Source organism: Parasteatoda tepidariorum, chromosome 4 (genome assembly GCF_982258835.1).
Source record: "Parasteatoda tepidariorum strain Cologne lab strain chromosome 4, Ptep-v5.0, whole genome shotgun sequence".
NCBI lineage: Eukaryota > Metazoa > Arthropoda > Arachnida > Araneae > Theridiidae > Parasteatoda > Parasteatoda tepidariorum.
In genome coordinates, this window is record NC_141758.1 from 91133053 (window position 1) to 91151674 (window position 18622).

The 18622-nt window shown below is 30.2% G+C and overlaps 1 protein-coding gene across 1 annotated transcript in view; it reads left to right on the forward strand.

Moving 5' to 3' along the window:
• Positions 1-3627: 3627 nt before the first annotated feature.
• The window catches only part of LOC107444534 (uncharacterized), a 399483-nt gene continuing 384488 nt past the window's right edge, over positions 3628-18622 (forward strand). The window contains exon 1 of the mRNA XM_043043210.3: positions 3628-3854. The gene's annotated coding sequence lies outside the window, so the exon portion shown is untranslated. The remainder of the gene's footprint in view (positions 3855-18622) is intronic.

Below are 18622 nucleotides of genomic sequence, written 5' to 3' on the forward strand. Positions count from 1 at the left end.
ATATTGTGGGTAAGTTTCATAAAATTCCATGTGTAATTTCTTGAGTTATCGCGATTTTTGTGAATTTTCCTTAATTTATGATAACCAGTGTATTTTTTCTGAAAGTAATTTTTAGTTTAAACGTATGAGACATTTTACCGGGCAGTTAGACATATATATATATTTTACTTCTGTAAGAACGTTTTATTATGAACGCCAAACATTATATCAAAAGAATTAAATTTATCTTTTTTTATTAAATCTGTTTATTATTCCAGTTTATTTAATTAACCAAGTTTTTTTCTTTATCGTTTTTTTAAGCAGTATGAAATCGTTTGCTCTTTTCATTTTTTCACATTCATTTATTACTCAATTTCTCTCTCTAATCACCTGGCAACGTAACCTCAAGTAACGGTACAAAAGCATCCAATCACAAAGGTCACGTGCTAACGGCATTCTGTTGTCCGTTCTCTCTTCAATTGACTCAAAAGAATTTTTTCGTCTGACCTAAGGTCAGGTTTACCGTCTGCGTTTATCGCTTCAAAGGTATTTATTTGTTTATTAGGATAGCGATTACTTTGGTATTAGGTATTTTCAATAAAAATAAGTTAAAAAATTAGAGGTTTCATACATAAAGAGGAAAATGAGCTGGATTTCGAATTAAATATCCTTTTTTCTAGTCATTCAATGTGTTTATTACGAATGAATACGATTGGTGTTATTAACCTGAAAAATTATAATTGCTTTCTTAAATAAAATAAAAATAATAAAACATAAGCGAACGATAAAATAAATTTTTTTTAAATAAAATATGTAGCAAGCATGCATAGAACCTGTTTCTAAAATTAGAGTTTTACAATCTTGAGAAAGAAAAGACATGTAATAGTTTAAATATTTCTAAAAAAAATTGAATTGAAGAAAAATTACGAGGAGAGAAAAACATTATTTATTGTATATTTTGGATTCTAATATTTCGTGATAGTATGCTCTGGTATTTCTAATTGTAGTAGAAAAAACATGAAAGGACAGAAATGCGATTTTTACTTAGAAATATTTAGCATCGAAAAAAGTAAACTCATAAATGAAACATAATATTTTGAAAAAAAATTTAATTAAACTAATTTTTAATCTCACAAGTGCTAACTCATGAATGCAACATATTATTTTTTAAAAAAAAATAATTGAATTTAATAAATTTTTCGATTACACAAAAAATACGCTGATAGATTCTATTGTTTAGCATTCTTTGCATATATGTAAGTTATTTTATGGTGAATTTCTTTATTTTGTTCGTGAAGCGAAACCTATTAGATTAAAATAATAAGATATTTCATTAAATTGACTAAAATGTTATTTGAATTAACTTTCTTAGTTTTCTCTTGATTTTTTTATTGCATATACAAACTGATTAATGAGACAAATATAACTAGATTTTTACATTGAAAATCACTTTGTTAAGCCTATATATCAATAATGTTAGAACTGATATACAGGTGTATATTTTTAAAACAGAGAACAGAAGAGTTTGATGAAAAGTATGAATTCGAAAAACTACATTTTAAGCATTAGTATAAAGTGAAAAGGCTGATTTATAGGCGACTTTTAACAATACCCGCAATGAATCTTAAAGAGTAAAATGAAATATCTGATTGATTGGTGTATATTTCGAAAATCTACAAGTTAACCCTGCATTAAAAATGAGAGCACTGGCATATAGGGGTATGAAAATCTACGTGTTAACTATGAGAGTTGTTCGAAAGTCAACATGTTAAGCTTGGATGTAAAACGAGAAGGTTGATTGATAGGCGTATGTTTCGAAAATCAACATGTTAAGTCTTCTAGTAGGATAAGAGAGCGGTAAAAAACAGTGACCTTTTTCTTTTTTCCCCGTTTACCCGTATTTCTTTCATTTTTAATTTTTGTGTCAGACTTAGTTTTCGTTACCATCCTATTTGTTAGCAAAAGTGTGTATTTTTGCCGATTTAAATAATGAGTTTAGTCCTATATAGAAGTCCTATGGTAGAACTTATTTGGATGCTACATTTTTCAAAGGCTAATGACTAGAGTCGTGGTGGCTCAGGAGATGGAGCGTTCACCTCCTTTTGATGTGAATCAGGTACGAATCTCAGCTGTAGCTCGTTAATTGAATTCTGAGGGGTAGACGGATCATGGGTTAGAATACCCTTGCCGTCAAGCCAAGGGAGATTTTAGCGGTTTTCCTCTCCATGTAAGACAAATAAGCTTTAGTCTTATTAAAGAGTCTCTACGAATGCTAGTTTGTCCCAGTACTTGATCCAGGAATTTCCTTGCCTTCTGGGTAGGGTTCAAAATTACAATGATAGGGAGTTGAACATTGATAGTCGTAAACACATATTTGGGTCAGCTGTTCTACACCAGTTATAAAATAAAATAAAATATTATCAATTAAATGATTAATGAAGACACATTATGCGCGTCTTCATCAATAGTTATAATTAGGTTGTTACTTATTATTTACTCTTTATCATTAGAAAAACGTCGCTAATTTTTTTTTAAATTTTACTTTATAATCGTCGTTGAACAGCCGAACCAATTTTGGAATTACTAATGTTCAACTCCGTAGACTTGTTATTTTGAACCAATCCAGAAGACGAAGAAAGTTCTGGATCAGTATCCCCAGAGGAATGATTTGTAACGGGAACATGGGGGACTTTGTGACTCGACAGATTTAACGTGCATCAGTCACAACTTACTACACTGCACGGAGAGTCTTCGACCAGAGGGGACATGGGGCCAGTGCCCTAACAACCAAGCTATCCCGGCCCTCAAGGAACAATTTATATATTTTTTTATAACCGTCGTTGAACAGCCGACCCCATTTTTGTAAATATAACGTAGCCATGTAATTTTGAACCCAATCCAGAAGACAATGGAACTCCTGGATCGAGTATCGGGAGAAATTTGCCTTCGTGGAGTACTTTTGTTTTTGATGGAGCTAACCCGCATTTGCGTTACACGGAGAGGAAGACCACGAGGACATCCCACGGTTAGCTTGACGGCAAGGGGACTCTAACCCATGATCCGTCTACCACAGAGGATATTTCACGTCAGCACTGTGTTTGGTGAAAGCCGGATGCGGAATTCGTATCGACTGTGATTCGAACCAGGTTCGCGTCATCGGAAGGCGAACGCTCTGTCCCCTGAGTCATCGATGCTCTCAGTAAACAATTTGAAAAATACAAATGCTCGAAATTTAAAATAATGCATGTGTAACCCTTCTCGTGTAAAGCAATGAAACATCAGATCCGTTGTTTGCGCATTAGAGACCTAATACATCAGAAAATGACTGTAAAAAAATATAGTTGCTGTTATTCGTACACAGTAATACAATACCCCCCACACAATATCTGCATTCGAATTAACAGCGCGTTATATGGCTCGAACAAGTTCAGTAACAATAGCAGGCTTTTTTAACTACAGTAAAATTGTTCATAGAAAAAAATCGTAAAAACTCTTTTAACAACCAAGAAGTATTTTCTTTCTAACAAATTGCAATAGCTTACAGTGCTTAACTCAAAAAAAACACAAAAGCTTTTCTCGGGCGTTGCTCTTTTTTTTTTCTCCCCCAAAACAAGTTCACTTCGCCAAGGTTTGGCGAGATCCAGACAAGACAGATTCCGAAACTATTTTTCAATGGATGTTCGGTTCTTACTACTCGATTGGTTCGAGTAGAGACAGGTAGTGAATTTCTTGGAAGCTATAAAAAGAGAAAATTGTGTTGTTTTTGTGTTTGTTTTTTATATGTGTGTTTACGGAAGGCGGTGTGGGGATTCTAAAATAACGTTGTTTTATATGAATGGGGATATTAGAAAGGATTTCATTCGAATTTACATGAGGTATGTTTGATTTTATTATTGCATTAATTTGAATGTAGAAAGTGAGAATTTTAATAAACAAAAGAATTAACTAAAAATATATATATGTATATATATATATTTTTAAATCATCTACTGAAATACAAATTTATTGATATTATTTCTAGCTTAGAAACAAATTTGTATTTAAGTTGATGAGAAAAATAGATGTTCTATTGGCTTGAATTAGTGTAGTGAATTTCTTGGGAGCTATTATAGGAGAAATTGTGTTGTTTTAGTGTTTGTTTTTATGTGTGTGTTTACGGAAGGCAATGTAAGATTCTAATATAGCGCTGTTTTAGATGAATGGGTTATTAAAAAGGATTTTATTCGAATTTGCTGGATGTATCTTTTTCTTTTTTATGCATTAATTTGAATGTAGAAGTGAGATTTTTAATAAACAAAAGAATTACAAAATGTTTTTGTTATTAAAAACGTATTGGTTTTTAGCTTAGAAAAAATTAATTTTAATAAAATTGCCTTTGAGTTGAAGAGAAAAATAGATGTTTCATCGGCTTCAAACAATTTTGACATGACATTGTTTATTTTTTTTTTATTAGAAACTTATAAGAAACTTAGAAATAAATAGTTTTAATAAATTTGGATTTGAGTTTATGAGAAAAATAGATTTTCTATCTGCTATAAACGATTTTGACTTGGCATTGTTTATATTTTTTATTAGAAACTTATTGATTTCTGGCATAAAAGTGAAAAAAAAATCATTGTGAAGAAATTTGTACCAACAACTACGATTTTTGACAAGAAAATTATTTTTAACTTATGTTACTTTTGAAACTCAAGTTTGAACAAGTTTACAAAACTTATGAACTAATTTGATACTTGATCATGATAATTTGATTGAACAAGGTGAATATCATTCTTGATTGAAAAGTATTTAAATTTAAAAAAAAAATCACTGCGAAGAAATTTGTACCAACAACTACGATTTTTGACAAGAAACTTACTTTTAACTTATGTTACTTTTGAAACTCAAGTTTGAACAAGTTTACATAAACTGATACGATTTGCAATTTTAAATTTCTATTAACAAAAAAATCAATAAAAATTCTTAAATTATTATTATTTTATTAATATTATTATTATATAATTATTATTGTATTATTATTATTTTATTTTATTATCATTATCATTTATTCCTATCATAATATGGAACATGTTTATTAAGAACTAAACAAGACTTACTACTAAAGACTTATGACTAGACTTATGACTAAACAAGATTGAAATAAAATATTTAAAATAAAAAATAAAAGAAAATTACATTGTTAAACTTTTTAAAGCTAGAAAAAATTTCTAAAATTTTAAACACGTCTATTAAATTTTTAAAACTTCTATGTTAGCGTAAGTAGGAAAAGTTAGTGGATTTCTAAAAAAAACTAATAAATCGAGAAATTGTTTTGTAGTTGCCTTCTTTGTTTTATTTGTGATTACATACTTTAGAGTTTGTTTAAGGAATAACTCAATTAATTTTATATGAGCCGGATATTGGAAAAAAATCTTATTGATTTTTTTTATGAAGTATGTTTATTTATTTTTTATGTTTCAGCTATAATTGTAGAAATGGAATTTTCAATTTACTTTACAAGGAGATCAATAACAAAATATAGTGTGTGTTTTTGCTACTAGGACTAATTGATTTGTTTTAAGTTAGATAATATTGTTGAAATTTTTTTTTGATTGGAAAAGAAAACATTTTTGACATGAACTATCAGCTACATTTAGAGAAATTTTCAACGCTTGAAACATTTGCGAAATTGCAAAAAGTTAGAACACGTTTGCTGAAATTCAAAGGGAAATTTAAAATTAATTTATTGGAATTTAATTGATCTGGGATTTCTAATTTCTTATAGCAAGTTAAGGAATCAAATTATCATTATTATTTTTGGTTTGAAATTTATTTTTAATGAATTTAAGAAGATATTCTCAAAAACGAAAAATTTTTGCTGTAAACATTTTTGCCGGAACATTTATATTTTTTAATTTCAATAACTTCCTAACACTTGAACTCATTTGTGAAAACCTAAAGCATTTGAACAAATTTTTGCTAAAATTAAGAACCTTTGAACATATTAGTTTAAATTTTGAATGTATATATTTAATGACATTTGACAAAATTTTTGAAGCACTAACAAGTTAAAACAACTATATTTGCAAAATAAAAATTTGAAACATGCTTAAGTTTGGAAGAAAATTAATTGCCCTAAAAATAGCCTGAGCAACGTAATTAGAATTTTTGAAGCTGTTCGCTGATTAAACTGAAATTTAATCAGCGTTGATTAATTTCAATTTTAATTTCAATTTTAATTTCAATTTTAATTTGAATTCTACTTTAAAACTTATTGCGTACATTTGAACACTGCTCGATTTACCAAGCTTCAGTTTATGTACAAAAAAAAAAAAAATTAATTTACCAAAAGTGAAATAGCGTCATAAAGTCTTTGAAAACTTTTGTTGAGATTTAAGGTACTTATTATTATTATTAAGAATCTTGCGCTGGCGACTGTTTTCTCAAATTGTCGCCAACACGTACATTGGTCTTAGTAAACAAAAAGTACCAATTGAAAATAATAAAAATACTTGAAAAATATAATGCGATTAGCTTAATGAGGTGACACCAGGTTCGAGTTCCAGCGGTAGCTGGTTGATACGATTTCTGCTCCTGTCTCGCACAGACCACAGTGCTGACGTAAAATGTCCTTAGTGGTAGACGGATCATGGTTTAGAATTCCCTATCTGTCGGGCTAACCGTAAGAGGTTTTTGTGTTTTTCTTCTCCATGTAGGTTAGTTACACCAAAAAGTCCTCCACGAATGCAAGTTTAACCCATTGCTTGATACAGTAGTTCCCTCGTCTTCTGGATTTAGTTCAAAAATACTAGGCCGCGAAGTTGAACATTATTGATAGTAAACTAAGCATTGGGTTGGCTGTTCAACGCCGATTATTACATTTATCGCGATATTTTTCAAATTTAACTAATTTATATTATTTTATATTGTTTAATATTTTCATCACATCAACACTCATTATATCAACATCTCGTCATATCAGCACTCACAATATCGTAATCAATAATTTTCTTCATGTATATTATTCTCTATATTATCTTTTTGATTTGTTATTGAGATTAATCGCGATATTACCGCTTTCAGTTATTATAGTTATTATTAAAGTTCGCGATATTACTGTATTCGATACGTATTATTATCGTTTCCTGTATGTACTGAGTACTTCAACTTTATTCTAATATGAGCTCCCACTATTGCATAAGATTCAAAATCATTAGTTACTAACTAATCTAAGAAATGCTTATTTATAATGTATAAAAATCCCCAAATGCATATCTAATAGAATAATTACTTATTATTATAACATATTTTTTAATAATAATAACTTATTATTATAATGCAAATTTTTTAATAATAATAACTTATTATTATAATATAAATCATTAATAAAAATAAATAATATCATGGCATAAAAACTAGAAAACTATTACAACATCCTATTATTAAATTAATAATGGTATTAAGAAATTAATTCCAGACAAATCAGTTTCAGTTTTTTTCTTATCTTTATAAAAATATAACTAATATTAAATACAAAGACAAGGAAAAACTATATGATAATTATAATAAGAATAAAATTTAATGTCTCAATTGATTAAGTAATGAAATTAAAATTTGAATAAATATCAATCATATTAAATTTATTACATAATTTTTATTACGAAATCTATTTTGAATTTTTTATTCTTGCCAACATAAAATAAATCATGCAATACTTAGATTGTTAAAATAATATAAACTAAAAGGTTTTATAATAATTGTTTTAAAGTGTCTGCTATACTTAGTTTATTGCTTTTTTTTAATTTTTCCATTTAGGGGATTATTATCTATTAAGCGATTTTATTTTCATCATTGTAATTTAACTAAAATTTAACTAATTTGCAAAAAAATTCAATATTATTTTCTAATTAAACTTTGATTTACTCGAATTTTATATTTTACATGTTGCAATGCGCAGTTATTTATTTTAATTTTCATGTTTTTTTTAATTAATAGTAGTTTTCCTTGGCGCTTTTGTGACACTATATTAAGTAATTATGTAAACAGTGTAAAATTCCTATTATTAATATTATACAAAATGCAAAATAAGAAAAAATCAAATCAAGGTAAGCCATATTTTTTAAACTACTATTACATAGCCCTATTTATTAAACTTAACTATAGTGGCTGTATTTTCCTGATTGCGATTACTTCCTGATTTTGATAGTCATAATTTCAAATCCAGCGAAATAAAAAAAGTATGTTTATTCAGAAACGGTACGATTTTGTGTCTGTTTTCGTAAATTAAAATATGGTTTTCACTAATTAATTCGCGTAATTAATTCGGTCCATCTGTTGAACCATTTAGACATAAGCTATTAAAGGTGTAAGCTTCTTTTATTTTGTCCTCTGTACATCAATTGTTTGCATTCTGTGAAAATTTTCTTTAAAAAAAATAGGTACATTTCTTACAGAAAATATGAATGCCGAATTTTTTTTTATTTGCTAAATTTCGGTGGCAACAGCTTAAGAGCGAAGCGACAAGAAAAAGTATCTGTTACTTTATGCCATGCCTTTGTTTTGTTTCGATTTGATTACTTGATTTCAGCTGTTTGCGCAAAGGAAATGAAGTAGTACACTATATAACTTTTCATTGAAAAAGAAACAAGCAAAAATAACGTTATAAACAAAAAAAGAAAGAAAACGATCGGGCATTGGATGTTGTCACGCGAGAAACACCTGTTGAACTGAGAAGAACAAAAAACTTGCGAAGAAATTAATGGTTATTGTACAAATACAAATCGTTTGGTGCAGATTTTAATTCTGGAATTCGATTTTCATTTCTCAGTTTTCTTACAATGTTATAACTTTTATATATAATTTTTATTTATTTATTTATAGTTCTTTTAAAGAAATGTTTTCCTGTGCGTGTTTAGTTCAAATGATGAAGCTTCGGATTTTGTTTTTCTTTTGAAGGTTTAATGGTTGTTCATAAAACGATATTTTAGTTTATTTATTGTGGAATTTTAGTTTGAAATTTGTAAATGGTATGTGGAATTTAGCTATTATGTGTGGTAAATGGTCATTTTTTTAGTACCGTAACATTATTAAAATGATTTAATGCTTCCTACTCTTTTACTTTGTTAAAGAGTTAGTATTTTCTCCATGAAAATTATCTAATTTTGTTTTATATTTCTTCTTATTTCAGTTCTGCTAACATCAAAAAAATGAATTGTTTAAAAAATTGGATTATTTATTATATTAAATGGGCCTTAAGCCGAAGTCCTTATTTGTTCAAATTCGTTTTGATGAAAAATGTATTATTTGTTTTTAAATTTATCTTAAACAGAATTATAATAGGACTTTAAACAAAGTTTAAGGTTCGATAAGATTAAGGTTTATACGTTAAATATAAAGTTCAATATCTTTAATGACTAATTATACTATGAAACTAATTCTTTAATCCACACTTATGAAATGACTAATCAAGAGGCTTTTTTCTTAAAATTACCGTTTTAAGTTTGATAACAAGTATACCAAATGACCATTTTGTTTTCTTTCTTTCTTGGTTTAAAAAATTAATTTTAAATATTTATTAGCAATAAGGTGTTTACGTAGTTTGTACTGCTATATTGCGGAAATTCGGAAAGTCTGTAACGCGAACACTTTAATACACGTATCTTCTTTTAAAAAAATGTGGCTTGTCATTAGGTTTCTCTAATTTTTTCATACATAATTGATTCTTGGTGCAACGCTGACTCTGTTTAAAAAGAATATGATGATCTCTTCCTTTAGAACTAAGACGTCAGGATAGGTGTGGTAGAAAAAAAAAGCATCACGGTAGCAGTAACTGTCCAGCGCATCAGTCGCTCTGGATAATTACTGCAACTGCAGATTAGCTTTCATCTAATTCTAAGTTTTCTTTTTATTCTTAAAAAAGCAAATAAAAAAATGGCACAAAATTGTTGAGACTCATTTTTTAAAGAACTCTGAAGTTGATTTAAATAAAAATTAAAAATCAGAATTGGGTATTTGAAACTCGAGAAGAAGTGAAGTGATTATGAGATGACTAAACATGTGATTTAAATCTGATTTAATTGGATACCTGCAAGTGACGTCACGCGTGTGTGCCAAATCTGATTGGCTTCTGTATCAACAAATGCCACGATTTACCTACGATGACGTCACTTGCAGGTATCCAATTGAGAGAACGCATCAAATGATAAAGATTTTACTTTGATTAATTGATTACAAACTTCTCTGAGTTTGGATTTTTTCTCTCATTTTTTTAGTATCATTCTATAAAATTCATATTAAAGTTAAAGAGCATAATTTTTTTTATGTAAAAGGACTACATATTTGTTAGATGAGGCTGAATTTTGCTCAGTAATAATCTCCGCCTAACTGCCTTGAGGTCGCGGACAAATTTGGATTTTCGAAGATGGTGCCTGATTTGGTGCCATTTCTGGTGCCTTATTTCCTCCGTTAATTATTTTTACCAGGAAAGACAGTAATATTAAGAACGTTTTTAATCATTCATTTTATTAAAATTTTGACAAGAAAATAGATGTTGGATATCTATGATCAATTATTTGTCTATAAGATCAATTGGTTATATGATCAATTTATTAGTGAAAATATCATTCTGTTGTATCGAAAAATATTGCGAAAAACCCAAGAATAGGAGCAATTCAGAGAAAGAGATTTGGAGGAAAGATCGGACATATCTTAATGATTGACATTACATAGCATTTCTTTTCCAAAAATGTCATCGGTCTGTATGAGTACTTACTGTATAAGAAAAATTATATTGTAGTGTACTTACTGTATAAGAATAATGGACTCACTGTAAGTGCTCATTTGACCTGGTACTTTTTACATAAACAATCTTAATTTTATGCTGATTCTGTGTTTTATAATGATAATTAACGAAAGGTTGTTTTTCAAAAGCACTGGCCTTACATCAAATATTACTTTCCAGTGAATAATGAGCTATTTTCATAATTGCTGTGAGTTTTCAAAATTCATTCATGACTGATCCGTTAAATTTCCAATGTGGTAATTCTTAAAATGGCGCAAAACGTCGATATGATAAAAAGCCGCAGTTTTATGAAAATGAAAAAAAAAAGTTTGCGAACTAATTTTTAATATCCATAAAGCTACTCTAACGCTGTATTTGTGTTCATAAAAATTTTCAAAAATGGCGAAGCATTCATTGATTTTAATAGCTTTCGCAAAGGAAAAAAATCTGGCCAAATTGGCGATTTTTAAAAATGTGTAATAACTTTTAAATTCATCAATTTGTTCTTTCTAAAGCCCAGATAATTTTTTTTGACAAGATGGTAGATATGTTTTAGAATTATAGATTTGCATTAAGAGTACGGCAATTAAATTATGGCTTTTTTTTTATTTTGCTTGGAAAAAAATTTAAAAAAAATTATGTTTTCAAAATCGTTTAATTGGCAAGTACTTGCAAAACACGCAAATTTAGGTAGGCAAAACAGTATATGGTTTTATTTGAATACATTTGAGAATAATAATTGAAAGTAAAATTAACATGGAATTAACATAATTCTATAACCAGCATTAAACAGCCGACCCAATTCTGAGTTTCAGACTTTCAGTGTTAAAATCCATAGCCTTGTAATTTTGAACCCAACCCTAGAAGACAAGGGAACTCCTGAATCAAAAAATAGAACAAGCTGACCTTCGTGGAGAACTCCTTGATGGAACTAATCCGTATTTGCGTTACAAAGAGAAAAAAATCACGGAAACCTCTCACAGTAAGCCGGTAAGGAGTCAAATTTTTAAAAATATCGTGAGGTACCGTGGTGAGGAGCCATGGGGATAGAGGACTCACCTCCCATTGAGGTGTTCCTTATTCGAATCCCAGGGATGGCTGGTCGATACGAATTCCTCATCCTGCTCGCACCGACCACAGTGCTGACGTAAAATATCCTCAATGGTAGTCGGATCATTGGTTAGAGTTAGCCTTGCCATCAGGCTAGTCGTGTGAGATTTTCATAATTTTTCCCTTGCATGTAACGCAAATGCATGTAAGTTCCATCAAAATGTCTTCCACGAAGGCAAATTTCTCTCAATATTTGATCCAGGAGTTCCCTTTTCTTCTGAGTGGGGTTCAAAATTACAAGGCTACGGAGTTGAACATTGGATGTCGTAAACCCTAAATTGGGTTTTCTGTTCAACGATTGTTATAAGATAAAATATCATCTATCAATCTTGAGCGAACGCGTGGAACTGGAGTAAGATTCCAAGCTGGCGTGAGATATGCGTGGAACTTTTAAACCGATAAATGCATTTCAGATAATTAAAATCAGTGCCTTAATCTCCGTTTTTGCTAATTATGAGCCCAGATAGTGCAGATTTGGAATAAATGTTTAAATATTAAAAAATTAAACCAAAAACGTTTTTATTTTCGCAAAATTTTGATTTTTCTCCTTATTGAAGTTTTGCGCCATTTTGAGAATTGGTACTGAATGCGATGATAAAAGATAGGTAAAACTGCAGCCAACAGTTATGAGTAACTGTTGCAAATCTCCCGCTTGTTACGGAAATAGCGTAATCGTGAAGCAGTATCTTTTCTAGAGACGATGCAGTCTTCGAAAAACAGTCTTAAATTGGTGAAACATTCCACACGTATTAAGCAACAGTCATTTACTGAAGTAGAATTTTGCAAGATATATACTCCAAAGTATATATCAAAAGTTCTCCAAAGTATATATCAAGATATATACTTTGGAGAACCAAAACTCTACTTGAAACAATTTTCATAAAATTTATTACCAACTTAGGCTATTAGGCTATTATTACAAATTAGACTTTCCGTTCCTTCAAAACTTTTTTTTTAATTGTTCCATTATTTATTCAAGTGTATAATAATTACGGTTGACATAGGGGGGACTTTGAGTAAAAATAGAAAAATAATCCATTACTTATTTTCTTACGTTATAAGTAACACAAGGTGGTCTAACACACCATATGGCAAAAAGTAAAAATGAAAACAAGGCGTAGAAGGTTGTGCTTCCAAACCCTGTAAACAACCGAAACCTTGAATCTGCAATTCCTTCTTACTAATCTACTGGAAATGAATTCATACTGATAGTGAATCTGCTCTACTGTTTATTAATTAAAATGTCATCAAAATCCTTGACAATTGACAGCTTTCTTTACAATGGGCGTTTATCATTACCTCAAATGACAGATTGAGATCGGAGTTATATCCTTTTAAACACCGCAGAAAAAATCATGAATTGTTTCTAGAGTCAAAATGAAGGCATGTTGGATTTTGTTTGAAGTTTGTAAATTGTTGACGAACTAAAGAAGACCAAAGGTCATTTAGAAGTACTTTAGTTGGTAAACTAGGTTAAAAATAAGTAAATATAGGAAGTATAGAGCCCTCGTTCTTTTTTCATTTTCTTAAAATTTTATTTCTAATGTTTAAAAATATAATTAAAATTAATAAATGTAGATACTTTAAAAATAATTTGCATAATTTAACTTTATTGCATAGCTTTATTTACACTGATGGTATTGTTTATGCAACATATTTTACTTGTAATATTCATTAAAACTGATTGCATTTAGTCTTAGCTTAGTATTATTATTGCAATCTTGATTCCAGGCAATCATAATTTACAAAGAATAGTAAATGTAATCGTTATTTAATCATCATTTCCAATTTGAAATCATTTGTACAATTTAATCAATTGTTCAATTATTTTACAATTTATTTACAATCAAAAATCGTATTAAAAGCAATCGTAGGTAATCATGATTTACAATCAGATTATTCGTGATTTCAGGTAACCACAATTCTTAATTACCATTTTAATTGTGAATTCACGTAATCATAATTCAATATTAACGTGGTTATATCATATATTGTCAATTATAATGTGTAACTTTTATTCTAATTTTGATTCTAAATAATCACTATTAAGAATCGAAAATTTTAACTCCAACTAAATCATATGACCTAAATTTTTAAAATACATAAGATTGCAAATAACCATTAGTCACGTTTGCAATTGCATTAACTTGTTCGATTACAAATAACAATAATGAATATGATTTAATTTAAAATAATTGAATTTATCAAGCATAATTTTAAATTTGATTTTACAGTTTTAATTTTAAATGTTAGACGGTTACAAAATAAAAGTGTTTTGGCTTTTTTTTATAGTTTTCTGTGTCGACTATTTTATTCCTTTGCATTTTTTTTAATATTTCTATTTTGATTGTTGTTGTGTTTGAACACTGTTTTTTTTAAAAAAAAAGATTTCTATGTCGACTTTTTTCACCATGCGATTTTTTCTAAAAAAATTCATTTGTCTACTTTTTTGAAGCATTTTTTTTAAAAAAAAGATCATTGGTCTTCCTTTTAAAAAAATATTACTATGTCAACTTTTTTTCGGTGTAATTTTTTTTTTAATTTTCCTATAATGACTATTTAAAAAAATCCTCTGTCACCTTTTTTACTATGTTTTTTTTTAAATCCCAGTGTCGACTTACGTCAACAATCCCAATGACGATGAAATTTTTTTAAATTTTCCTACGTAGACTATTTTTATATGCATTTCCTTTTTAACTTGATTTTTTTTAATGCATTTTTTTCAAATTTTCTACAACGATCAATTTTCAATGCTTTTTTTTAAAATTTAAAATAAAGGACCTATTACAAACTTTAAAACGTTTGAAATATTTGACCAGTTATCACAGAAATTTTTTTTTATTTGAATATAGTAAATAAATGTACTTGATGTAGTTGGTGTATACACTTCATGTGGAGCTATAATTTGTATGAACTAATTTTGAATAAACTAATTTTGTATACGTTTTGTGTTTCCGTAATCACGGTGTTGCATACGCTTGCGTATTGCAGAATTTTTTGTTTTGCCTATCAGAGTAATTTATTACATATAATGGTTACACATTACTCAGTTACTGTTTTTGTCGTTATCGTCGGGCATTAAGGCTGAGGGGGTGCGATTGTTCTTTTTATTCCAGTGGCGCCATCTATGGTCAAGAGTTCGACTTCTGCGACACCCATACGTCACACTCGTTTATAGGACGGACCGATTCGTACACCCATTCATTTATCCACAGATCTTAGAACCAGAGAACGATTAATCTCCAGATCAGTACTCCCTGAGGTATTGATTTGTTATGAGAACATGGAAGACTTTGTGACCCAACAGATTTAACAGCACCAATCATCATTTACTTCGCGGGGAGTCTTTTGACATTTGGAATCGAACTCCCGTTCTCACAGACGTGAGTCCAGCACCCTGTCAATCAGGCTATCCCGAGCCCTGATGGCTCAGGGGTTCGAGCTTTCGCCTTCCAATGAGGTGAACTGGGTTCAAATCCCAGTGACAGTTGGTTGATGCGAATTTCGCGTCCGACTTGCACCCTCTACAGTGCAGGTGTAAAATATCCTCAATGGTAGACAGATCATGGATTAGAGTCCTCTAGCCGTCAGGCTAACCGTGGGAGGTTTTCGTGCTTTTCCTCTTCATGTAACGCAAATGCGATTGAGTTCCATCAAAAAGTCCTCAACGGAAGCAAATTTCTCCCAATACTTGATTCAGGAGTTCCCTTGTCTTCTGGATTGGGTTCAAAATTACAAGGCTATGGAGTTAAACGCTAAAAGTCATAAACCCAGAAATTATGTCAGCTGTTCAACGGGGGTTGTAAAATAAAATAAAAATCGGGCTATTCCGGCCCGATTCAGTTAATCGTGAATACCAGTAATTATAATTTGCATTTACTACATCGTGATTGCAAATAAATGCTGTTGTTACTATGATTACGATTAATATTGACCAATATAAGAAATCGTGATTACAGACATACTTTCTAGAATAATAAGCTAAAATATGCATTGATATTATTAATTCTTACCAAAATATTTTCTTTTGCACAGCATTCTTCACCTTTTAACGTGTTTCAACTTGTTTTACTACTTATGTATGTGACTTAAATTTAAAAAACAGTATTTATAAGCGCATTTTAATTTTCAATGTTATATTTGCAGTGTTATATATTAAATCTGACCTGATCAGAATATATAATTAACTCGATGAGCGTGTTTTAAAGAAAAATTCGTCTACCCGGAAAATCTTTCGTAATAGCAATATTATTGAAAGATGCATTAAAATAGTTGCACGCATTTTAAGTGCCATTAAAATAAAATAAGTAAAAAAAAAGCGTTTTATATTAAAGAAAAAAACCTTTAATAGTAAGTGTAGAATATATTGTAATAGAATTTACTGTTTGAAGTATAAAATATTTCTTTTAATAAAATATAATTACTCTTTTGAATTTCCATTAAAATATAAATTTTTTCTGAAAAATCAATTCTTTGTTATACTGAATGATATAATGAAATATAGAAGTAGAAATATTCGATTTTTATAAGAATAAAATACAAAGAGGAGTTCAGATTTTATTTTTTCAAAAATAAAAATGACACATTCTAAATTAATGTGCATCTGTGGAAATTGATTATCTGTCTGGCAATAATAGGTAACATCTTTTTATGGACTATAAAAAGAAAAGAAGTGAAAAGTTTTTGAATCGAATTCAAACTTTTTGTGAGGAATTTTATTTTCTTCTGTAACGTAATATTTCATGTAATTGGTCGGAATAAGCACGAAAAATTAATAAAGTTCTATTTTTGGTAATAAAAGAAAGAAATTGTAGGCGATAACTCCAATAGTGGAAGGATGTGATTGACTATTGTGATATCTGTAATTGTATCGTAACTAAATTTATATTCATATATAACTTATTAAATTAGGTTATTATTTTAGCTCAACTGTTTATTTATAATTGCTTTTTTTTGTATTTAAATTAGAAAGTTAAGATTAAATGGATTAAGGAAACGATAATAACTTCAAATCAGATGGTTTCCTTCATTAATGTTTACTTTTTTTGTATGAGTTTTTCGTATCGTATGATCTTTAAAATATATGATAATATCAATTATGTATTTGAAATTATATTTTTCAATTAAAACAAAATGAGTAATGAAATTATTTGAAAATCCATTTTTAATTTATTTTTCCGTGCATGAGAACTTGGCCGCCCGGAAAAATCATCCTCATGCCCTTTCGTTATAAATTGGCTGTTCTTTTTTTTTTCCTTCCAATGCCCGCCTTTGAATTGGCTGTTTGTGCACACTTAAAACGGAACTTTTATTTACCTAAATAATATTAATTTTACATTTAGGTAATTTCCTAAATATTATGGTCGTCGGGCTACCGAAGCGGGGGTGCCATCCCCTCCACAGAGGATCAAGTCTCGCAGTGGACTGATCGTTAAGACACGGTTCCCAGCAGATCACCGAAGTCAAGCATCACTGGCTACTGTCAGTGTGCGGGTGGGTGACCACTTGGATCAGTCTGCGTAGGGACCGAGGGTGTACGGTATTGGTCCTCGATAAACTGTGCTACCGTAAAGTGCTCGACTTCGCGCGCAGGCCGTCGGGCTACCGAAGCGGGGGTGCCATCCCTTCCGCAGAGGATCAAAATTGTGATGGCATGTCTTCGGATCATCCTCCGGGATGTTTCCCAGACAATCGCCAATAGCCCATTGTGCAGTTCTAGTGCGACGTAAAGTAACAACAACCACAGAGGATCAAAATTGTGATGGCATGTCTTCGGATCATCCTCCGGGATGTTTCCCAGACAATCGCCAATAGCCCATTGTGCAGTTCTAGTGCGACGTAAAGTAACAACAACCACAGAGGATCAAAATTGTGATGGCATGTCTTCGGATCATCCTCCGGGATGTTTCCCAGACCGTCGCCAATAACCCATTGTGCAGCTCTAGTGCGACGTAAATTAACAGCAACCTAAATATTACTGTCCGAAATTACATTTAAATAGGCACAGATTCATTTAATTTAATAACCGTCGTTGAATAGCAGACCCAATTGTTTGAGTTTATGACTACCAATGTTCAAATCCGTGGCCTTGTAATTTTGACCCCAATACAGAAGACAAGGGAATGTCTGGATCATATAGTGGGAGAAATTCGCCTTCGTGGAAGACTTTTTGACGAAACTAACCTGCATTTGCGTTACATGGAGAGGAAAAAAAAAACTCCTACGGTTAGCCTAATGGCAAGAGAACTGTAACCCATGATTCGTCTACCACTGGGGATATTTAACGTCGGCACTGTGGTTGGTGCAAGCCGAATACGGAATTCGTATCGACCAACCACGCTGGGATTCAACCCCGGTTCACATCATTGGAAGGCAAGCGCTCTATCCCTTGATCCACCACGACTCTCAGTGCTTCGTTGTAAATGAAAGATTTAGTGACAAAACTTGGCTAGCTTGACAAGTCAGTTTCCAAGTCATTAATTTATGTTAACTGATATTTCTGCGCCTATTTAAACACAATTTTCGCCATAATTAATAGAAAACGTAAAATTAAGGTGATTCAGAAATTTTAAAGTACCGTTTCTAATGCGCATGAACAGGCAGGTTGTTGTGCAAAAACGAACGGTGGACAAAGGAATTTCTGGACATGGGGTGATGCTACATCTTTTCGAAGTTTATAATTACTCTACTGCGGCACCTTATATAGATTATATTAGTAATTCCTGTTTGATTTTAAAAATAGTAAATAACATAAAATAGTTATTAAAATAAAAC